Source organism: Hemiscyllium ocellatum, chromosome 13 (genome assembly GCF_020745735.1).
Source record: "Hemiscyllium ocellatum isolate sHemOce1 chromosome 13, sHemOce1.pat.X.cur, whole genome shotgun sequence".
In the NCBI taxonomy this organism is placed as follows: domain Eukaryota; kingdom Metazoa; phylum Chordata; class Chondrichthyes; order Orectolobiformes; family Hemiscylliidae; genus Hemiscyllium; species Hemiscyllium ocellatum.
The window spans coordinates 2,318,845-2,343,736 of NC_083413.1; the positions used below are offsets into that span (position 1 = coordinate 2,318,845).

Below are 24,892 nucleotides of genomic sequence, written 5' to 3' on the forward strand. Positions count from 1 at the left end.
AAGTGCAGCAAGAACATCTGAAGGGTAAACATGCCAAGATATTTCACTTATAGTAAAAAATACAACCAAGTATTCAGAAAAAAATATTCTGGGTTGCCAAAAGCTGAGGAATTATGGTTGTATTTGGATCAAGATTTCTAATTTTCAACAATGTGTAAAGCTTTATGATGTAGCTCATTTCAAAGTCATTCATTGTAAACAAAAGCAAACTAAAATCACTCAGCAAGGCACACGACAGAGTGATGCAAAAACACAAGGCAGCCATTCATCCAACTGCCCTGTGCCAGCTCGTGAGAAAAATACGTTGTTAGTTCCACTTTCCTCTCCCACCTCCTCTCCCACTCTGCCTCCACCATGCTGAATGTCCTCACTCTAAGTGTTCAACCAATTCTCTTAATAATTTGACTCTGATCCCACTGCCTTTCTTGGGAATACATTCCAGATGATGACAACTCACTGCTTAAATAAAATCTCCTTATTGACTCCCATCCTGCTCCCTCTCCCCAACTCTCCCTCTGTACCCCAGTACTTACGCCCACTGCTTTTACCAATATAGATGTGATTCAGAGGGGACTTTCAGCACAGCCATTACTGCTTGTTAAAGGGTTTGCCATGGACCCTCTGGGGTTCAGAGTTTTCTTGCACACCACTACAGGGCTCCGCCAAACAAAACTCATGTTCATTCCACATCCTTTAAAAATATTTCATTGGTTACAGAAATGTTGGAAATTAGGAAAAGGCAGGGCAATGGAAGGTGGTGTGTCACCTGAAGAACAGATCCAACCATTAGAGGAAACACCAGTTAATGGTGTGTGTGATGTAACAGTGTTCCACTGGAAGCAGTCACTTCTGGCATGGAATCCTGGTTTGCAAACCATGGGCCAATAGGGCCTGATTTCAGTTTGTTTGAAGCAATGGTTGACAAAGGTTTGGAGAAACAATTCCTGAGCAGGATGACTATTGTATATGTCTCATGATTAGAATATCTTTAAAGGTTGGAATGCATCATGTACATTCATAAGTCTTTGAATGCCCTGATTTAGCTCTGACCCATACACAGACCCACAGGCTAGCCATCTTGTGTCCCTGGTGTAACATGGCCATGATAGCTTGGTGTCATGCTTTTGGCATTGGGAACTTGTTTGTGCTTATGTGATGCAACGTGTGTGATTTATCTCTATTTTGATGCCATTTATTGTGGAGTTTGCGTTTGAGCAAGTGCCAAATCAGTGAGTCTGAAAGGGTTTAATGGTTAATTAGTATTTCTGTATCCATGGTGATTTTTGCTTTTAAAAAAGCAGTCTGAGAGAGTTAGTTCTTGGAGGCGAACGTAATTTATGTAATTGCATAAGTTTTATAAATGAACAGAGTACATAGTTGTGCATTTTATTTTAAGTCAGAGGTTTAGGAATTAAATTGTGCTTTTTGGTCACACATAGCTAAAAGAAAGCCTTTTGAGTTTCAGTAAGTCAGATTTTACACAGCATGGCGGAAGGTGGATCTGTAAAATAGTGGCCCCTAAGAAGGGGAGTTGGTTGTGGTGAAAGTGAGGTCTGCAGATGCTGGAGATCAGAACTGAAAATGTGTTGCTGGAAAAACGCAGCAGATCAGGCAGCATCCAAGGAGCAGAAGATTCGACGTTTCAGGCATAAGAAGGGTTTTTCCAGCAACACATTTTCAGAGTTGGTTGTGGTGCAGTGTTCATTCCTGCCTCTGAGCCAGGAAACCTACCCCTGGGTTGTGTAATAACTCTGAGCAGACTTTTTGAAAAACAAACTGTAAAGAAAGAGGTTACCTTAGTGTGAAGAGGTTTGGCTTAAAGTTCCAGACCAGAAGTGTTTAGTTAAATTATACAAGAATATCTAAGCTCAGCTGAGTGAAGAAGCAAGCAAGGGGCCAAAGATAGTCAAGACTAGGCATTGAAACAATAGTCAAGTATAACCCTATGTGCCATAGAGAATGGAATTCTTTCTGAACATAGAACAGTGCAGCACAGTATAGGTCCATCAGTCCTCTATGTTGTGCCAGCCTTTTATCCTACTCTAAGATCAGACTAACTTACATACCCTTCATTGTACAATCATCCATGTGCCTATCCAAGAGCCACTTAAATGTCTCTAATGTCTCTGACTCTACTACCACTGACAGCAGTGCATTCCGTGCACCCATCTCTGTGTAAAGAGCCAACTTAGACATCTTCCTCCAACCACCTTAAAACTATGTCCCCTTGGGCCTGTTTCCACACTAAGTAATCTAAACTAAATATTTTCACTACATCGAAGACACTAGATAAGTGCATGTTGTTGTTGGCTTCAGGCAATAATTGGATTTTCGACTTGGATTTTCAGCTCATTTCTCAGTTGGTGCTTGTACTTTTTAACTCCACAGCATGGTGGCTCTGTCATCCTTAGCCTGACCGAAACTAAACAGGTTTTCAGATCAAATCGGAAATTGATGCAGAATACTGTTGTGTTTGTGAGAAACCACATTTATGTAAATGTGAAGAATGAAAAATTTCCTCAAATTAACCAAAAGGAAGGAGCCAATAGAATTTCATGTGTCTGTGTCTCTTAGCTATCTGAATAATTTCCTCATTTTTGGAAAGTCCCTTTAAGCCTGACATTAGCAACAAGGAAACTATCAAAACCTAAGAAAACTGATCGGCCCTTGTCGATAAAATAGATGGCTTTTCATTTTCCAAATATCCACTCAACTACAATGGCTAAACGCTACTGACAACTTATAATTTGGACACGAGCTAGGTATGTAATCAAAGAAAGAATGTGAATTTATATAGCGTCTACTTCAAGTGCAGATGTGACAGAGACTTTGTGGTGCATGGGGTCTTTCTGCCGTGTAGTCATGGCTGTAATGCAGGTTACACAAGACAGTCACAGCATGAGGAAGAGTTGGGTTAAAATTGCTGGTGGTGGTCAGTCACAACAATTAGGAACTAGATCCCCAAGGATTTCCACACTTATCAGCATATCTCTGAAAGCCCTGAGCCCAGACATTTTGACAGTGATCTGGGCCTGAATTATAATGCTCCCCCCTCCCCAATACACCCAAACCCCCAGCTCTTCACCCACCCCCTAGCCCCTCCCCCACTCACTCGCACCTGGCTTCGCACCCTGTACCCCCACCCACCATTGAGTAGTTCCCCTTTAAATGAGCCACTGAGACCCCTTGGGATTAAGGATGGCTTTTAACGAAGGCACTAGAGTGTGGCATACCAACCAACGAGCAGCTTGCCCCCTCTCTCATGTCAGTCTGTGCTTCCCTACTGAGAGGAGGCAGGGGTGAGGGGAGAGGGTGAGAGGGGTGGAGGGAGTCCTTCACTCTCAGGCATTCAGCTGGTGATAAAGAGGCCTGGCCACAGACCCACATCATCATGGCATTTCCTCTGCAGCCCTTCCCTTCTTTCTTCAGAAACCCCATCCCCACAGCCACCACCTGGGAGTGAGAGAGTTCCCTCCGGTGGGGTTGGTTGCGGTTGTGTGGAAGACCCAGTCTCTACCGAAGCACCATGGACGATGCTGCCAGGCTCCAGCCAGTACTCAGATGGCAATGTGAGGTCAGAATCCTGGCTAATGTTTCACGCCAATCCCCTTATACCACATCCAGGAAACGCTGAGAGATGCTGCAGGTTTTAAACAGAGGAGGGAAGGACTGAAAAGGGAGAGGTCTCTGGTTGTTGGGGAAGGCTGGAGAGGTTAAAAAAATGATACACTTGATGATAGAAGATCAAAGGGAGACGTCACTGCACAAGTAATACAACAATATGTCGACATGAGATGGGAAAGGCAGCTTTGTGAACAGCTGCTTTCACACAACAGTGAAACCAAATCAACCTTCCATCCATCAATTTCTCCAACACCACTTCTCTATGGATACAGATCGACTTCAATTCCTCCTTCTCACTGGCTCATGTGTTCCCCATTATTTTTGGGATGTTATTAGTGGCCCCTTTTCTGAAGGCAAATCCAAAATGTATATTCAATTAGTCAGCCATTGCTTTGTTACCTATTATAATTTGATTTGGACATGCCGGTGTTGAACTGGGGTGGACAAAGTTAAAAAAAATCACACAACACCAGGTTATAGTCCAACAGGTTTAATTGGAAGCACTAGCTTTCACTGTGGCTGTCGCTCTGAAAGCTAGTGTGCTTCCAATTAAACCTGTTGGACTATACCCTGGCGTTGTGTGATTTTTAACTATTATAATTGGTGCTGTTTCTTATTACAGGTGGTTTACATTTGTGTTCAATCTTATTCTCTTCATACACCGTTTGGTTGTTCCCTACAAGTTAACTTTCTACATTTTCCCTCTTAACTAATCTTTTCAAACTTGAAAGGGTTCAGAAAAGAGTTACAAGGATGTTGCCGTGGTTGGAGGGTGTGTGCATAGGGAGAGGCTGAATACATAGAACATAGAATCGTACAGCACAGAACAGGCCCTTTGGCCCATGATGTTGTGACCAGGTTTAATCCTAATGTAAAATTTAGTAACTTAACCTACACACCCCTCAACTCACTGCTATCCATGTGCATGTCCAGCAGTCGCTTAAATGTCCCCAATGTCTCTGCTTCCACCAGCACCGCTGGCAACACATTCCATGCATTCACAACTCTCTGCATAAAGAACCTACCTCTGACATCTTTATACTTTCCTCCTAATATCTTCAAACTATGACTCCTCGTACCAGTCAATCCTGTCCTGGGGAAAAGTCTGTCTATTGACTCTATCCAAGCCTCTCATTATCTTGTATACCTCGATCAGGTCTCCTCTCTTCCTCCTTCTCTCCAGAGAAAAAGGTCTGAGCTTAGTCAATCTTTCTTCATAAGGCAAGCCCTCCAGTCCAGGCAGCATCCTGGTAAACCTTCCTTGCATCCTCTCCAAAGCCTCTATCTTTCCTATAGTAGGGCGACCAGAACTGGGCACAATATTCCAAGTGTGGTCTCACCAGGGACTTGTACAGCTACAGCAAAACCTCACGGCTCTTAAACTTGATCCCCCCTGTTAATGAAAGCCAAAACACCATAAGCTTTCTTAACAACCCTATCCACTTGGGTGGCAACTTTGAGGGATCTATGTACTTGCACACCCAGATCCCTCTGTCCCTCCACACTGCCAAGAATCCTGTCTTTAATCCTATATTCAGCATTCACGTTTGACCTTCCAAAATGCATCACTTCGCACTTATCCAGTTTGAACTCCATCTGCCATTTCTCAGCCCAGCTCTGCATCCTGTCTATGTCGCGCTGCAGCCTGCAGTAGCCCTCGATACTATCGACGACACCTCCAACCTCTGTGTCATCTGCAAATTTACTAACCCACCTCTAAACCTCCTCATCCAAGTCATTTATAAGAACTACAAAAAGCAGAGGCCCAAGAACAGAGCCCTGTGGGACCCCACTCACTGACCTCCAGGCAGAATACTTTCCATCTACAACCACTATCTGCCTCTGTCAGCCAACCAATTCTGAATCCAGATAGCCAAATCTCCTGTATCCCATACTTCCTGACTTTGAATAAGCCTACCATGGGGAACCCTGCCAAATGCCTTGCTGAAGTCCATATACACCACATCCACTGCTCGACCTTCGTCAATCTGTCTTGACACCTCCTCAAAGAACTCAATAAGATTTGTGAGGCATGACCTGCCCCTCACAAAGCCATGCTGACTGCCTTTAATCACACTATGCTTTGCCAAATAGTCAGAATTCTTTCCAAAACTTTGCTGACCACAGGCCAGGGATTTCCCTATTACCCTTCTTGAAAAGAGGAACAACATTCGCCTCCTTCCAGTTCTCCGGTACGACTCCCGTGGAGAGTGAGGAGGCAAAGATCTTCGCCAGTGGCTTAGCAACCTCCTTTCTCACTTCCCGGAGCAGCCTGGGATAAATCTGGTCTGGCCCTGGGGAATTATCAATCTTCATGTTTTCCAACATTTCCAGCCCATCAACTTCATCAATCTTGATGTGATCAAGCGTGTATCCCAACTCCTCAAGGTCCTCATTCACAACAAGGTCCCTTTCCTTAGTGAAAACTGAAGCAAAAAACCCATTTCTGGCTTCCCCTATCTGCTCAGACTCCACACACAAGTTCCCTCCCCTATCCCTGATCGGCCCTACCCTCTCCCTGATCATTCTGTTATTCCTCACGTATGAGTAAAATGCCTTTGGGTTCTCCCTAATCCGTCCTGCCAAGCCTTTTTCGTGCCCCCTCCTGGCTCTCCTCAGTCCATTTCTGAGCTCCTTTCCAGCAAGCCTGTAATCCTCTAAAGCTGTGCTAGATCCTTGCTTCCTCCACCTTCCGTAAGCTGCCTTCTTCCTTTTGATGAGAAGCTCCTCTGTTCTCGTCATCCAAGGCTCCTTAATCTTACCCCTTCTTACCTGTCTCAGAGGAACAAATTTGTGCATCACTCACAACAACTGCTCCTTAAAACACAGTCTCCACATGTCTGCTGTGCCCTTTCTGTGGAACAATTGCTCCCAGTCTGTACTTCCCAACTCCTGTTGGAAGTTGTCATAATTTCCTTTTCCCTAATTAAATATCCTCCCTCGGTAACTGCTCCTTTCCCTCTCCAAGGCTATGGTAAATGTGAGGCAGTTGTGGTCACTGTCACCAAAGTGTTCTCCCACCGTGAGATCTGACACCTGTCCTGGCTCATTACCCAGCACCAAATCCAAAATGGCCTCTCCCCTCGTCGGCCTGCCTACACACTGAGTAAGGAAACCCTCCTGAACACCTGACAAAAACGGCTCCATCCAAACCATCTGCACTAAGGAGGTTCCAGTCGATATTGAGAAACTTGGAATCACCCATAACAACAACCCTACTACATCTGCATTTTTCCAGAATCTGCCTGCCTAGGAGATCTTCAATCTCCCCACTGCTATTAGGGGGTCTGTAGAAAACCCCCAATGCAGCAGCTGCTCCCTTGCTGTTCCTAACTTCCATCCATACTGACTTGGTAGACAAACCTTCATTTCTGTAGCTGTGATGCACTCTCTGATGAGCAATGCTACACCCTCTCCTCTTTTTCCATCCTCGATGTTATTTTTAAATGTTCTAAACCCTGGAACATCAAGCAACCATTCCTGCCCCAGTGAAACCCATGTCTCTGTTATGGCCACAACATCATAGCCCCAAGTACTGATCCATGCTCTAAGTTTGTCACTCTTATTTCTGACACACCTTGCATTAAAGCAGACACACTTTAACCAATCCCTTTGTTTCATCGCATGAAAAACCTTCCTGATAGATTCCCTACATCCTGTCACTGCCTCATCTGCAACTGCCCCTCCCTCTCAGACATGTGGCTCTGATTCCCAACCTCCTGTCAAACTAGTTTAATCCCTCCCGAACCACACGAGCAAATCTCCCTCCCAGGACATTTGTGCCCCTCCAGTTCAGGTGCAACCCGTCCTTCATGTACAGGTCCCACCTTCCCCAGAAGGTATCCCAATGGTCTCGGTATCTGAAGCCCTCCCTCCTGCACCAGCCTCACAGCCACGTGTTCAGCTGCATTCGCTGACTGTTCCTCATCTCACTATCTCATGGCACCGGTAACAAACCTGAGATCACTACTGTACTCGTCCTGCTCTTTAGCTTCCAACCTAACTCTGTCGTCACTTTTCAGATCCTCAATCCCTTTCCTGGCTATATCATTGGTGCTGATATGTACCACGATTTCTGGCTGCTCACCCTCCCCCTTCAGAATACTGTAAACCCGATCGGCAACATCCCGGACCCTGGCACTGGGGAGGCAACATACCTTCCAGGAATTCCGCTCCTGACCACAAAATCTCCTGTCAATCCGTCTAACTATTGAGTCCCCTACCACTCGCGCTTTTCTATTCTCCCCCTTCCATTCTGATCCTCAGTGCCAGAGACCTGACAACTATGGCTTTCCCCGGTAGGCCGTCCACACCAGCGGTATCCAAAACGGTATACTTATTGCCGAGGGGAACAGCCACAGGGGATCCCTGCTCTGACCGTCGGTTCCCTTTCCTCCCCCTGACAGTAGGAGAGAGTGAGGACTGCAGATGCTGGAGATCAGAGCTTTAAAAAGTGCAGCAGGTCAGGCAGCATCCAAGGAGCAGGAGAATCGACGTTTCCAGCATGAGCCCTTCTTCAGGAATGAGGAGAGTGTGCCAAGCAGGCTAAGATAAAAGGTAGGGAGGAGGGACTTGGGGGAGGGGCATTGGGATTACGATAGGTGGAAGGAAGTCAAGGTGAGGGTGATAGGCCAGAGTGGGGGGTGGGGGCGGAGAGGTCGGGAAGAAGATTGCATGTCAAGAAGGCGGTGCTGAGTTCGAAGGTTGGGACTGAGATAAGGTGGGGGGAGGGGAAATGAGGAAACTGGAGAAATCAGAGTTCATCCCTTGTGGTTGGAGGGTTCCTAGGCAGAAGATGAAGCGCTCTTCGTCCAGGTGTCGTGTGGTCAGGGTCTGGCGATGGAGGAGGCCAAGGACCTGCATGTCCTTGGTGGAGTGGGAGGGGGAGTTGAAATGTTGAGCCACAGAGTGGTTGGGTTGGTTGGTCCAGGTGTCCCAGAGGTGTTCTCTGAAACGTTCCGCAAGGAGGCGGCCTGTCTCCCCAATATAGAGGAGGCCACATCAGGTGCAGCGGATGCAGTAGATGATGTGTGTGGAGGTACAGGTGAATTTGTGGCGAATATGGAAGAATCCCTTGAGACCTTGGAGAGAAGTAAGGGAGGAGGTGTAGGTGCAAGTTTTGCATTTCTTGCGGTTGCAGGGGAAGGTGCCGGGAGTGGAGGTTGGGTTGGTGGGGGGTGTGGACCTGACGGAGGGCGTCACGGAGGGAGTGGTCTTTTCGGAATACTGATAGGGGAGGGAAGGTGGCGGGGTCCGTTTGGAGGTGGTGGAAATGACGGTGGATGATACGCTGTATATGGAGGTTGGTAAATGAGAACCAGTGGGGTTCTGTCTTGGTGGCGGTTGGAGGGGTGGGGCTTAAGGGCGGAGGAGCGGGAAGTGGAGGAGATGTGGTGGAGAGCATCGTCGATCACGTCTGGGGGGATACTGCGGTCCTTGAAGAAGGAGGCCATCTGGGCTGTGCGGTGTTGGAACTGGTCCTCCTGGGAGCAAATGCGGCGGAGACGAAGGAATTGGGAATATGGGATGGCGTTTTTACAGGGGGCAGGGTGGGAGGAGGTGTAGTCCAGGTAGCTGTGGGTACAAACCGACCGACTCCCACAGCTACCTAGATTATGCCTCCTCCCTCTTGACCTGCAATCTTCTTATCAACCTCTCTGCCCCCACCTCCTCTCCGGCCTATCACCCGCGCCCTCACCTCCTTCCACCTATCATATTCCCAGCACCCGTCCCCCAAATTCCCTCCCCCCCTACCCTTCATCTCAGCCCGCTTCGCACACCAGCCTCATTCCTGAAGAAGGGCTCATGCCCGAAACATCGACTCTCCTGCTCCTTGGATGCTGCCTGACCTGCTGCACTTTTCCAGCAACACATTTTTAGCTCTGATCTCCAGCATCTGCAGTCCTCACTTTCTCCTCGTTGAACCTTCCAAGTTTACGGACTTTAGTAAGGTTAGAGGAGGTGGGTGAGAGGGAGGCCTTATCATATCGGGTCTCGGGTTTAGATCTCACCCATTTAAAACCTTCCCAGAAGTCCATTGCTCCTCCCGCGCATGAGGGTCATCGAGCAGAGTGAAGAATACAATGTTACAGCCGCAGAGATTGTGCAGAGAGTGAGATCAACATTTAAATTCTAAATTGGAGACATCCATTCTCAAGTCTAATAACAGCAGGGAAGAAGCTGTTCTTGAATCTGTTGGCACGTGTGAAAATTAGGAATAGTGTTAGATCACTAGATCTGCTCGATGACCCTCATGCACTTTCTATGTCTGTGCTACATGCAAAACAAAAAACTTTTCACGATACCTGGGTCTATATGACAATAATAATAAATCAAATCAAGTCTCCTGTATTAGCCATGGTCAGACCACCTTTCCGGTTTTATTTTTGTGCCAGACAGGAATAAATTGTTGCAGTTCCTCGATGCATTCTTGAATTGTTTGACATCGATTATCCACCATTATCCCTTTCAGTAATGTTTCTCAATCTATCAAAGCCAACAAATGCCTCATCCCATCATAATTTCCTCAGCCTTGGATTAGAACTCCAGTCTCAGGATCAATTACATTGCTCTCCATTTTGATGAAGAATTCTATTGTCTTATGGTCACTCATTCCCAGTGAGCCTCACACGGCTGGTCTGCTAATTATTTGTTCCTCATGACAACACACAGTCTGGATGGTCAGTCTCTAGTGGTTCCTCAATGTATTGGTCTGGAAAACCATCCAGTACACACTCCAATAATTCCTCTTCTACCGGATTGTTTACTGCCCAATCGATCCACAGATTAAAGCCACCTGTAATTATGGATGTTCCTTTATTGCTTGTGTCTCTAATTTCTGGGAGTGTTTAATGTAATTCCCAACAGTACCCCTTCGGTTTCGGAGTCTATATACAAACACAACTATTGTTTTCTCCTTTGGTGTTTCCGAGCTCCAGTCACACTAATTCCTCATCACTGAATCTACCACCTTTCCTCACTATTGTGTTAATTATTAATGGCAAATCCACTGCCTTTCCCTCCCTTGTCGGTCTTTCCTAAATACTTCGAGACATTCAATGCCCCTCTGTCACTCTGCAGCCATCTCCCTGAATAGATCTCTTTGTGCAACAGATCCATCCACTTTATTGTGAATGCTGTGCACATGAACACACAAAGCTTGAAGTCTTGTTTGCTTCACACTTTTAGTCCTGTTTACATTCTTTACCATGATAGCTTGAACCCTCTTCCCATTGTTTTTCCCATTTCCCACACTGTCTGTTGCTCTCGCCTTTGCTTCCTTCTCTTCTGTCTGTTTCGATTGCTCCCACCCCCACATTTTAATTTAAATTCCCCTCAACATACTCACAAATACTCTGCCCCGGACATCAGTCCCAGTCCTGCCCAGGCATAACCTGTCCAGTTTGTACTGGTCTCAGGGCCCCAGGGATCTGAAACCCTCCCCACCACACCATCTTCTCAGCCACATCATCAAATATATTCTCCAAATTCTATTCTGACTAGCACATGGCACTGGTAATAATCCTGAAATCACTACCTTGAGTCCATTTCTGAACTTACTTCCTGACTCTGTAAATTATGTTCAGAACATCTCATCTTTTTTATCTCGTGACATTGGTACTGACTGCTCCCCCTCCCTCTCCAGAAAGTCCGGTGACCGCTCCGATACATCCTTGATCCTAGCCCCAGGATCGAGCCCCAGGGAGGCAACATACCATCCTGCTGCTCGTCCAGGTCTGATCTAGTTTTGAGGATGGGTCACTGGACCCGAAATGTCGACTCTTTCTCTCCACAGATGCTGCCAGACCTGCTGAGTTTCTCTGGCAGGTTTGGTTTTTGTTCAGATTTCCAGCATCCGTAGCTCTTGACTTTATTACACCGTCCTGAAGCCTCGTTTGTCCCACAGAAACATCTGTTTGTTCCACTTACAATCGAATTCCCTATTACTCTGGCAAGATGGCCGAACAGGAAGACACTCCAGCTGGAGATTCCCTGCTCCCCCTATTCATTTTCTTTCTTCCTCCTTTCTCTCTCTCTTTTCCTCCCCCTTAGCCCTGGAGGAGAATTCTGGAGCAGCGGTGGGCAGAGGGAGTGAGTCCCAGAGCAATATAAGGTTGGCCAACGTGGAGCCACTATTTAAGGAAGGGGGTAAGGAAAAGCCAGGGAACTATAGACCGGTGAGCCTGACCTCGGTGGTGGGCAAGTTGTTGGAGGGAATCCTGAGGGACAGGATATACATGTATTTGGAAAGGCAAGGACTGATTAGGGATAGTCAATATGGGAGATCATCTTCAAAAAACTCAATCAAGTTTGTGAGAGAAGTAATGAAGAGGATTGATAAGGGCAGACTTCAGTAAGACATTCCTCAGAGTCATAGTCATACAGATGTACAGCATGGAAACAGACCCTTCGGTCCAACCTGTCCATGCTGACCAGATATCCCAACCCAATCTAGTCCCACCTGCCAGCACCCGGCCCATATCCCTCCAAACCCTTCCTATTCCAATACTCATCCAGATGCCTCTTGAATGTTGCAATTGTACCAGCCTCCACCACATCCTCTGGCAGCTCATTCCACACACGTACCACACTGAGAAAATGCTGCCCCTTAGGTCTCTTTTATATCTTTCCCCTCTCACCCTAAACCTATGCCCTTTAGTTCTGGACTCCCCCAGCCCAGGGAAAAGACTTTGCCTATTTATCCTATCCATGCCCCTCAATTTTGAAAACCTCTATAAAGTCACCCCTCAGCCTCCAACGCTCCAGGGAAAACAGCCCCAGCCTGTACAGCCTCAGTGTTGTTGAATAAAGAAACCTTGGAGTGCAGACTCATAGCTCCTTGAAAGTAGAGTCACAGGTAGAGAGGATAGTGAAGGAGGCGTTTGGTATGGTTTCTTTTATTCGTCAGAATATTGAGTACTGAAGTTGGGAGGTCATGTTGTAGCTGTACAGGATGTTGATTCTGCAACTTTTGGAATATTGCGTGTAAATCTGGTCTCCTTCTTATTGGAATGATGTTGTGAAACCTGAAAGGGTTTAAAAAAATTTTTTTAGATTTAGATTAGATTAGACTCCCTACAGTGTGGAAACAGGCCCTTCGGCCCAACAAGTCCACACCGACCCTCTGAAGAGTCACCCACCCAGACCCACTTCCCTTTGACTAATGTACCTAACACTATGGGCAATTTAGCATGGCTAATTCACCTGACCCGCACATCTTTGGACTGTGGGAGGAAACCGGAGCACCCGGAGGAAACCCACACAGACACGGGGAAAACGTGTAAACTTCACACAGACAGTCACCCGAGGTTCCTGGTGCTGTGAGGCAGCAGTGCTAACTGTTGCCAGGGTTGGAGGGTTTGAGCTATAGGAGAGACTGAATAGGTTGGGACTGTTTTCCCTAGAACATCAGAGGCTGAGGGGTGACCTTACAGAGGTTTATAAAATCATGAGGGCCATGGATAGAGTAAATAGGTAAGGACTTTTCCCTGGAGTTGGGGAGTCCAGAACTTGAGGGCATAGGTTTAAGGAGAGAGGTGAAAAATTTAAAATGGACCTAAGGGGCAATTGTTTCATGCAGATGGTGGAGAGTGTATGGAATGAGCTGCCAGAGGAAGTGGTGGAGGCTGGTACAATTACAACATTTAAAAGGAATCTGGATGGGTATATGAATAGGAAGGGTTTGGAGGGATATGGGCTGGGTGCTGCCAGGTGGAACTAGATTGGGTTGGGATATCTGGTCGGCATGGACGGGTTGGACCGAATGGTCTATTTCCATGCTGTACATCTGACTCAGAGCCCTTAAATATCAAATAATATTAATGAATCTTGGTTCCTTTATTTGTGTAGTTCTGCATTATTGCCCCTACAAACTATAACCCAAAAACAAACAACTTAGTCTCTATAAGAGATAAAAACACTCACCCGACATGGTGTGTTCACTCAATGTTACAGGACTTCTGTGGTTTCTCTCACAGCTCCTTCCCTGCTGTGGATCCAGAACCTAGTCCTACAGAGTGAGGCAGGTGGAGGGCAAATGATACCGCAAATAAACAGCTTCCCCATTCCCCATTCACCCCCCACCACCCCCACCCCGACTAAACTGGCACTCGGTCTCAGGACTTGTTTACACTATGTTCCTGCATATTCTCGATAATCTTTCACCCCATTTCCATTGTCTGGAATTGTACAACGGGAAGGGGAGAGGTTATTGGGAATGACTGGGGAGTGAACCAGGTAGTTGCAAACAGAATGGTCTCTTGTTTCACATTATTTTGGAATGTTCTGAGAAGGTTGATGGTGCTATATAAATGCAAATTCTCTCTTGACTTCAAACCTCTCCATTATTAAGTAGAAATAGTATAAGATTCCACCCTGTCCCAGCTCACTGGGGGCTTGTTAAACCTTCTCTGTTCACACTCCCGATTAGAACAGGTCCTTATTGGAGCTGATTTGAACCTTCCCTCAGTAAATTGAACTTCTTTCCCAGACTTTAATGAATATATTGACTTTAAAAGCGGTTTTAATTATGCATTTTGTTGCCTTTAACCACAGAAAATTAACTGAAGTTCCTTCAACATCTTCCCCATTTGATGTTTAACCAATACAGTGATTAGGACACTATAAACTGCTCTCTAATGTTTGAGTTTCAGTAAACACCTCAGGTTATCTGAACTCAGGAAGTCCCAATTGAATTGTAGCTTCGGAAGAATTTTATGGAAAGTAATAAGTTTTGAAAACCAACAATAATAAGTCAGACAACCACGGCAGCTCAAGACAAGAAAATAAATTCCAAAATTCTTGTGTGAATACATCTTCAATGTCCAGCTTTTCAACTTGTAAACTCACCTTCCAGTGAGCAGCTACGGGTTGTGGATGGAAAAGAGAGTTTCCAAACTGTGGGACCACACTTCAACTTAAAACACACCACGGAAAAGCTGTTCAGTTTCAAACCCCTTCTGAAGGAACTATGAAAAAGTCTTAAAATGAGCTAGTGGGACTTTCCCATGATCACATACTAATCTCCATGATACCGCGAAGGATCTGCATTAAACAGAACCATCACTAGTTGCTCGGAACATTTTACTGGTATCAATTGTTCTTTTATAAACACATTGCTTCTTAGTGGAGCTGCTACATTCCAGAGGGGGGCAGTGACAGCCCAGCTTAACTTGTTACACTTCTGCTGACTGAAGCTATAATTTCACAATATTCACCTTAAATGCAATTATTTAAGACAGAAGCTCATCTCACTAAGAACTAGAAACATGAAAAAAAAGACAGAAAGCATCATTCCTTTTTTGTTAACCAATCCTCAGTTTGATTTATTGGCAAACCGTGGCGTTGGGGCGTGATCTGAAAATCCCAACTGCAAAGTGATTCCACTCAGTTCTGAGAAGTACAGGGTCCAGGCAGCTTCTTTGTAAGAGGGAGGGGCCCGAGAGGGCTGGGCTTTCGAGTAGGTTTGGATTCACTCCAATCCCCTTGGAAGCAAATGTTCACTGAGTGAGGAGACTGTATTTAAAAATGGGACATTAAGCCACATCAAAACTCATTCTCCTCTTCATGAGATTCCTCTTTCCTTTATGACAGCTGAGAGGGTTGTTAATTATAGTTCGCAGTGAAAAACTAAACAGGAGAATCTGTAAACACAACTGCAAGGAGCCAATTACAACCAGATAGTAAAGTAGGAACATTTCCCAGAACATGTGCACAGTTTGTTGGATCTCACTAATCAGCCTCCACTGCACCTACAGTTATTTAGATTGGCATTGACACACATGTGTGAAACCCAATTCTAGCAAGTGTTGGTTTTAATTCAGGATCATCAATACAGGCTGGCAGCAACTGATTGATTGGAAAATCATCACATTGGATGCGAAAGACCATCCATAATTTTATGCAACATAATAAACTTTCAGAGTTCATTCTAAAATGACATTAGGTTGTTAAGATTACTCCCGGGGTGTCTTCCATATGATCTGGATTTGCTCCCTTGTCCTTCCCCTGTCACAGGTAGTCTGGGATGTGGACTACAGCTGTCACATTTAACTGGTAGTCCAGTCTCTCTCCATAAGACTATTGTACAACTACTCCCTCTGGGGAGGTGGTCTAAACAGAAAAAAAAATCCAAGGCCAAAATACAGACTAACTACTGTTTACATTGGACAATACTCTGGCAACTGTTTGGCTGCACTCACGAGAGAAAGACCAGGTCATGTAAAGATCAGAAATCCAGCAGGACATCTTTAATTCTGACTGATATACATCACATGTGCACCATTAACAATTCAATGTACAAGGTTGTGGATAAAATAAACAAAAGATCTGAAGACAAAATTAATGTTCTGCTCACAAGTAAAAGAGCATCTTACCCTTGCATCTCCCTGGGCTGGATTTTGCCTTTGAGCTTCGATATCCTGATGTCAGCATCAAACACGGGTCAGAAACTGAACAGTCACCAGGCCAGGATCTCTCCTGTTTTAACCAATTAATGGCAAGAGGCAAATATGTCATCCAGGTAATCCAGTAGGATTGGCTCTTTATTTTGTAGTGTTAATACGAGTCTGGATCATTAGGATAACAATCAATAGGGTTTAGAAGCATGAGGGTGGAGATCCCATAGAAACCTAGAAAATTCTAACAGGACTAGGCAGGAAGGATGTTCTTAATGACCAGGGAGTCCAGGACCAGGGCTCACAGGCTAACGATATGGGGTTGGCTATTTAGGACTGAGATGAGGAGAAATGTCTTCCCTCAGTGGTGAGTCTGCGGAATTTACCGCTACCCGAAAACAGTTAGGACCAAAATATTGAATGTTTTCGAGAAGGAGGTAGGTACAGTTTTAAGCTAAAGAGATCTAAAGATGAAAAGAAGAATTGGGGACTGATTTGGACGATCAACCATGATCACATTGAATGGAGGAGCATGCTCGAAGGGCAGAATGGCCTACTGCTGAACATAGAACATAGAACATTACAGTGCAGTACAGGCCCTTCACCGCCGGCCTGTGGAACCAATCTGAAGCCCATCTATCCTACACTATCCCATTCTCATCCAAATGCCAATCCAATGACCATTTAAATGCCCTTAAAGTTGGCGAGTCTACTACTGCTGCAGGCAGTGTGTTCCACACCCTTACTACTCTCTGAGTAAAGAAACTACCTCTGACATTGGTCCTATATCCATCACCCCTCAATTTAAAGTTATGTCCCCTTGTGTAAGCCATCACCATCTGACGAAAAAGGCTCTCCCTGTCCACCCTATCTAACCCTCTGATTATATAAATATCACTATTTAGTCACCTCTCAATCTTCTTCTCTCTAATGAAAACAGCCTCAAGTCCCTCAGCCTTTCCTCATAAGACCTTCCCTCCATACCAGGCAACATCCTGGTAAATCTCCTCTGAACCCTTTCCAAAGTTTCAACATCCTTCCTATAATGTGGTGACCAGAACTGTACACAATACTCCAAGTGTGGCTGCACTAGAGTTTTGTACAGCTGCAGCATAACCTCATGGTTCTGAAACTCAATTCCTCTATCAATGAAAGCTAATACACTACGCCTTCTTAACAACCCTATCAATCTGGGTGGCAACTTTCAGGGATCTATGTACGTGAACACCGAGATCTCTCTGCTCATCTACACAGCCAAGAATCTTACCATTAGCCCAGTACTTTGCATTCCTGGTACTCTTTCCAAAGTGAATCACCTCACACTTGTCCACATTAAACTCCATTTGCCACATCTCAGCCCAGCTCTGCAGCTTCTCTATGTCCCTGTGTAACCTACAACATCCTTTGTCAGTTTGCTGCTCCTGTTTTCAATGTTTCCATTCGGCCCCCTATCACTGGAGAAACACCAAAGTGCCTTTTCAGATAAGATTGAGAAAGGGTGTCCAACTGCCCCTATTGGACGTTGTGAAGTCCCCACTGTGGAGGGAGATGCCTTTCCTGTGCTAGCTTGCAGCTAAAGAGCTAATGAAAGTTGGGAGGGAGAACCTTCAAACCTGACTGGGCTCTAGGTCTGCCACTTCCAAACAGTTAGCCTGTTCCCCGGAGCTCCGGGAAAAGGGGCAAAACTAAAATTCTGGAGGTGGTTCAGGTTGTGGGGCATAGGCTCCTGGGGGAAGTACTGGGCCTTGGGGCCAATGTGAAATTCCGTCCGGGCTGGGGTAAGCGCAGATGGGATCCCACCGCACACCTGAGCATCCTCCAGCTGGTGATTCCCCTGGTTATGTCCGTCAGCCTGGGCTCCCTGATTGGTCCAGGTGAACAACCCCAAACAAGGATCTCATACTCAACAAGGTCCACCTGGCTCCAATCGGTACCACTCACTTTTCTAAACAATTTTCAGGCCTTTTGCCAAGAAGATACTTTATCAAGTTTTGTTTTGTCAGACTCAATTGTCAGAGCACTATCTACTTTTGACAGGGTCTGATCCACCTAGTCTCTGTAACAGTATTTTACATTATTACAGCGTCATCACCTCAGGCAGCTCACAGTTAGATTTCTGGGCAGATAGCCAATCATGCTGAGCAACCTGAGAAACGTCAAAACTACACATTCGCTGGAAATATTCTGGAGGGAAGCTCAAAATCGGAGAAAGCAGAACACATTTACATAAAATATAGGAACCTTAAAAATGATGCAGGAAAACAGCTCCAGCATTATTGACCTATTGGTCAAAGCTGTAATATTATATTTTCTGCTTTTCTTACCTGATGGTCTGTAGAACCATTATTTCTTGAATGATTTTTTTTTCCCATATGGCAATCCTAGTTGTATCCTGGGTATTGAATATATATGAGCTGAAAATGTGTTGCTGGAAAAGCGCAGCAGGTCAGGCAGCATCCAAGGAGCAGGAGAATCGACGTTTCCTCATCTCCCAGACCATCCATAACCTCATCTCCTCAGGGAATCTCCCATCCACCGCCTCCAACCTCATAGTCCCACAACTCCGCACCGCCTGTTTCTACCTCCTGCCCAAAATCTACAAACCTGACTGCCCCGGCCGACCCATTGTCTCAGCCTGCTATCCTTGGATGCTGCCTGACCTGCTGTGCTTTTCCAGCAACACATTTTCAGCTCTGATCTCCAGCATCTGCAGTCCTCACTTTCTCTTGTTGAATATATTTGGCAGCTTAGAGCTATGCAGAGTGGACACAAATGGCAAGGTTTCTTGACATCACATTCCAATTCGCAACAACCTATTTCAGGTTTCGTTGTTTACCTCAAAACAGTGAAGGCAACTTGTTTCCAATGAGTTGATTTTAGCCATTCTGGCTACTGCTGTGCTTAGTGTGAGTAATTATAGATCTTCTCCAATAGCAATAGATAGGACAAGCTGGGTATTCACCTCTCAAACACCTGGGGAAAGCTCATTTCCCAGGACCTCTCAGTGAGGGCAGACTAGAGTAGCTTTGCTTTAAGTTTTCTCCATTTTTATAACCTCAAGATTTCCAGGAATTTCCAACTAGCTAATTAAGGACACAGCCTGCAGGGTTCCAAGTTTATAATTGCAAACTAAGTATTTGATCAGTTGGCCAAAGCTCATTATGTCTTTGTATGATCAAAGGCACACAAAAACCTTCACATCACGAGAGGCTGATGCAGGGTATAGCCCTGAGATCCATCTGACTGGGACCCAAATTAAGCTTCATTACCTCTTTCCAAGGAATCTTGGGTCACTAAAGCTGGGGCCTTACAATCTCTTTTACCACCAGAAGCAACACAAGACCAATAGCCAGATCCTCAACACAGTAATTCCAAAGTGTGCTGGAACTTGGGTTCAATGGGCTTCAAAGATCTTTGTAAGAATTCAACTGAAATACCAAAGGACTAAATTTGTGAAGCAAACAGTGTGGAAAATGTTAACCTTGAAATAAATCAGATTGTGTTTTGATTTATTCATGAGATGTGGGCATCATGCGCATGGACAGCAGTTATTGTCCATCTCCTAGTTGACCTTGAGATGAGCTGCTTTCTTGAATGCTGCACCCATATGGTGACAATACAGCCACAGTGCAGGGCTGTTAGGGAGGGAGGGGAGAGACAGGAGGAAGGGAGGAAGATCCAGGACCGGACCCAGTGATCAAGAAGGAAAAGCGACATGTTTCCACATTGAGATGGTTCCAAATGCAATGCTAAGTTTCTTGTCTCTTGGGGGGGGTTCCATTACTTTGGATTGGTTAGTTCTGTCTATGATGAGCCAAAATCCAATGAATGTAGGTTTTTAAAAATCTAACCAAACTTAGTATTCCTAATCCTTTCCCAACTTCAAACTTAACTTTAAAATATGTCACTTATTTTTCCTTCCCCTTTCCTAGAGTCCATTTTTGAAAGTGAAAATGGGATTATCTTTTCAATGAATGAGTTTGCACTGCCAACAATGAGGTAAAATTGCCAGGTCGCTTTCACGGAGTTGGGGTTCAGAGATTGGGGTTTTGTTCCCAAGCTAAAAGTCAGAGTGTGTCTGGTGTTCGTTCTGAATCACAGTGAGTAAAAAGGATGGTTGATCTCGTTGAAACTTTTAAAATTATGAGAGTGAAGGACAGGATACAGGAGTACAGCCCTGTTAGCAATCATTCCAGGGTCTACAATAAGGTGAATATTACACAACTGAATCTGCACAACTGCAGGAGAATTAGAACAGGGAGCAAGAGAAACATCTTCATTCAGAGTTTTGTGGAATTCAAGAGTTATTGGTTAAGGCAGAAATTCTATCAACATTTAAAGTTATATAATGAGAGGAAGATTTGGGATAATGTTATGGGAACAGAGAAATGGGAAAGACTACTTCCTCATACAGAAGGTTAAGTACTGACTTGAGTTGGTTGGGCCCAATGCTTATTCTTATTTTGTAACTTCTGCATATTTCTACAATTTCCACGTGTATTGGGAAAGAAAGGCCAACACATATGGACAGGGTAAACAGACAAGGTCTTTTCCCTGGGGTCGGGGAGTCCAGAACTAGAGGGCGTAGGTTTAGGGTGAGAGGGGAAAGATATAAAAGAGACCTAAGGGGCAATTTTTTCACGCAGTGGGTGGTACGTGTATGGAATGAGTTGCCAGAGGAAGTGGTGGAGGCTGGTACAATTACAACATTTAAAAGGCATTTGGATGGGTATATGAATAGGAAGGGTTTGGAGGGATATGGGCCAGGTGCTGGCAGGTGGGACTAGATTAATTTAGGATTTCTGGTTGGCGTGGATGAGTTGACTGAAGGGTTTGTTTCCATACTGTACAGCTCTCTGACTAAATGTATGTTAAACATAATCCAGTAGTTTTCCAGGGATTAACCTGGTTGTATCTCAATCTGTAAACTTGTTTTTGAAACACACCAAGGCCAGAGGGAAGTACTGAGTGATAGCAGTGTCTGGGTGAGAAAGCTGAATGGACAAGATGCTCAATGACGGCCTACAGCAGCGCTCAAACCAAACCTCACAGAATCCTGGGTCACTGGATCTAAAGGCAGCAGACAAAAGTTTCCTGGGGGGAGAGGAGGGTTTGAAAAGAGAGGGTGCTGTTGAAACAATTTATCATCAGATACTCGGGGTTAATGAGGAAGCAGCTCACTGCCATTAAAAATGGCCCTTTTCTTCCCTTTGTCCTTCCGGAGCCAGCAGGCCTTTTATAAACATCACTTTTTCAAAGGTGAGGGCAGCCTTTCTCCTTTTCTCCTCATTTAAAAAAAAATCTTTAATCCCTTCACTCTTTACGACAGAATGGGCAGTACACTGGCCTTTAAAAAGCACGTAAATAGCTAAATAATCTGGGTGCATTGAAGGTGAAGTGCCTTTGATCACCCCCGAATCTGTCAGTCTCCATTGAAGACATTCTCTCCCCTTCCTTATTCCGAGCTGAGACTGGAAGTAATGCATTTTGAAAGAATTACCCCAGGTGGCCTGCAAACCATCAATCTTTTTCTCTCCCCTTCTTTCCACTCCCATTCCCGGCCCCTTCCCCCCCCCCCCCCCCCCCCCGCCCCCTTCCCAGCCCCATGTCTGATGCTTGTACATAATGTGATACACCGATCTGACCTGTTGGGAAATCACTGTCTGACACTCCACCATTCTCTGCAGACAGGGAAACCCTTTCAATATATCACTAAACTAACCACCTCCCTGTGCTGCACTGTTCAACTCCTTGATCTAATGAAAGCTAAAGGCATTTTATTTTTGCTTCACATAGCTCCCCATGCCCTATTCACAGTGATCATTAGGTTAAAAGGAATCATCTTGAACTGATGTTGGTCGGCCTATCTGTTTATCCATTCTCCTCACTCTGAAAAGGTCAAACAGCCAGAAACGTTCAGCAGAAAGAGGGTTATTTTGTTTTGAACAGTGAGTTTGATGTGGAGGGTGGGCAGATAGGCTCGATGCAGGGGAACACGTTAGGAGCTCTCTGTTAGTTACAGCGTGTGGAGGCTTCTTGGAAAAGCCAGGGGCTGCAGAGTGGAAAAATACTGTCAGGGCGGTGTGTTTCCATTCCTAATGTGAAGGAGGAGAGTGTTGTTCCTTGTACAAGCAGGTCTGGGAAGAGCTGGCAAAAAGCAGCAAAGATGGAAAGAAAATGACCTCATCGAGCCCACTATTGTTAATCAAGACAAATACAGATTTCAGCAAAGATTGAGCTGTGAGGAGAGCGTGTATTCCTAAAACAGCAGAAAAGCTTTGTTCCAGAATCCCGCTTGTTCCATGGTTAACCCATCCGGCTGTGATATTACATCCTGCTGTTACAAGACACAAAAAGAATCCCTATACTAAATGTTGCATTGATTTTATTTTCTTGTATTTTATTTTAGATTTGAAAAGCTCGAATCTTTCATCTATTCTTCCGGTCGTGTTGAGCTCCTTTATTTTCTGAGAGATATAGTGAGAGGGAGGGAGGCCCCCACCAGGGAAACCCATGCGGTTTGCTATCCCCATTGTTCCGATTTGTCGCAGATAATTTGATGAAGTACAAGCCTCCCTAACGTTGGGAACAGGGGCCTGGGTTTGTACAGCCGTGAGTCCCATCACGTAGCTGCTAATTGGATGGATAGCTCCAACACACCCTCTGCTCAGCTCAAAGCATCACTCCGACAAGTCCAGCAGACAGACATTCCACTCCGGTTTCTAAGGCAACAGACATAACAACAGCTCAATGAAACTATGGGTATCTGTCTTGTTCAGTCTTAAAGGCTGCTGACTGAATAGAATACTTCCTGTGGGAAACAAGCTCACCCCCACCCCCAGGCAGCAACATTTCACTCTCGTAAATATCTGATCATCAGCCAACCCGATCATGCCCCTGAGTTTGCAAACAATGCTCCACCGACATCCTGTTCAAATCTGCCAGCAGCAATATCAGACTTTATCTTTAGTTTTGGAGAAAGGAAATGATTCCATTTTCAATGACTGTCGTAGCATAGGAATGGGTCCTCAAATATATTCCTCTGTTAAACTAACTCATGGGCAGCCTGAGGCACAGTTCCATTTGCCCACCTTCACCCCACAGGCCTGATTACCCACTACAACCAACAACTTCACAGCTAGGAGGGGAAACTGAGGTCTGCAGATGCTGGAGTATCAGAGCTGAAAATGTGTTGCTGGAAAAGCGCAGCAGGTCAGGCAGCATCCAAGGAGCAGGAAATTCGACATTTCGGGCATAAGCCCTTCATCAACTACACAACAAGGGCTTACAGAAGCAAACGGAATTCCTGGACATTCTTTGTCAGGATCAATCAGTGCATTCTACTCTGAGACTGAATTTTTTTCTCAGGAAGGGAGTCAAGGATTATGGGGAAAAGTGGCCTTGAGGAAACTCAGCAGCTTGGAGCTAGTGAGGGCTGCAGATGCTGGGGAGTCAGAGTGGAGCTTGAAACAGCACAGCAGGTCAGGCAGCACCACTGGAGGTGGCCAATCCACTCTCCACCCCTCCCAGTGACCAATCACAGCCACCTCCTCCCTGTATCCACCAATCAGCATCCCATCCATCTTGGTCCCCAGCCCCACACCCTTCCCTCTGTTTATTCCACAGCCCACTACCCCCCCCCCTCCCCCAGCACTGATCAAAGGCCCACTCCCCTGCTCCTCTGATGTTGCCTGACCTGCTGTGCTTTTCCCAGCTCCACACTTTATCCACTTAAAAATAATCCAATAATCCATGATGTCATTGAATGGCGGAGCAGACTGGATGGGCTGAATGGCTACTCCAGTCCTGTTTTCCCCCGTGTGTGTAGGCATGCGATTGGAATAGGTCGATCCAGCCCAGTGCCCCCTTGTCAGTGTTTTGCAGGTGTTTTATGGATGTGTAGCTCAGTGCATCCCTTGGGAAATTAACAGCAGCACGGGAGCTGGTTTTAAGAATGCTGCTTTTCTCAATGCGTGTTCATTGGGAATACTCTGAAAACCTCAGAGAAGCGTTGGGACTGGGAGGAAGGTGGTTGTAGACTTTGAGTGAGCAGCGACAGATAGGCTGGTACTTTGGTGGACAGATGGCAGGCAACTCGAGAGTGTTACATTTTGACCAGGAGAACAGGGAGGTGTCAAAGAGAAGGAAGGGTTCAGCTCTGAAAGGAAGGTGGGCAAGAGGGTCCTCAGACTTTACAGGAGGCGGCAGGGCAGGCTGCCGGAGTGTTTATGGGGAAGCAGTGGGATTTATAAGTGGTGATGTGCAGGGGCCGGAGTTGGACTGGGGTGCACAAAGTTAAGAATCACACAACACCAGGGTATAGTCCAACAGGTTTATTTGCAAGTACTAGCTATCGGAGTGCTGCTCCTTCATCAGGTAGGTGTGGGGCAGGAACAGAAGACACATAATTTACAGCAAAAGGTTACAGCATCATGCAGCCGAAATATGTTAAACAAACTTCGATTAAGCCTTTCACCTTTTAGAATGGGATTGCTAGATTCAGTTTGTTAATATGTAAATCCCAGAATTCCTTTCAAGTCACATTCTCAAGATAATTTCAGGTTTTTGAACAGAGATGTCATCTCAGCTCAGGCAATACATTCAAGGTGTGAGGTGAAGGTCTGTCTGTGTCCCCATCTTGAGTCAGACTGGTTCTATGTCTAAAGTGGGATTTACAGAATCTTACATGGATTGACTGTAGGTTATGCATGTTTTGAGCAAAACAAAATAATTCTGCAAATACAGATTCACCCCATAAACTCATATGACTGTGTGTGCAGGAGAGACATAGTGAATGTGTATATGTGCACGTGTGGGTGTGAGTGCATGTGAGAGAGTATGTGCATGTTTGTGTGCAAGCCTGGTACAGTACA

General features: G+C 45.5%; 1 long non-coding RNA gene across 2 annotated transcripts; it reads right to left on the reverse strand.

Moving 5' to 3' along the window:
* Positions 1-12,564: 12,564 nt before the first annotated feature.
* Positions 12,565-16,079, reverse strand: LOC132821403 (uncharacterized). Of its 2 annotated transcripts, none has more exons than XR_009645308.1 (3): positions 15,999-16,079; positions 13,549-13,633; positions 12,565-12,650 (listed from the first exon to the last, which is right to left on the reverse strand). It is a non-coding gene; the product is annotated as an uncharacterized LOC132821403 (long non-coding RNA). The 2 variants fall into 2 exon arrangements; XR_009645307.1 differs by lacking the exon at positions 15,999-16,079 and adding an exon at positions 14,473-14,647.
* Positions 16,080-24,892: the final 8,813 nt, after the last annotated feature.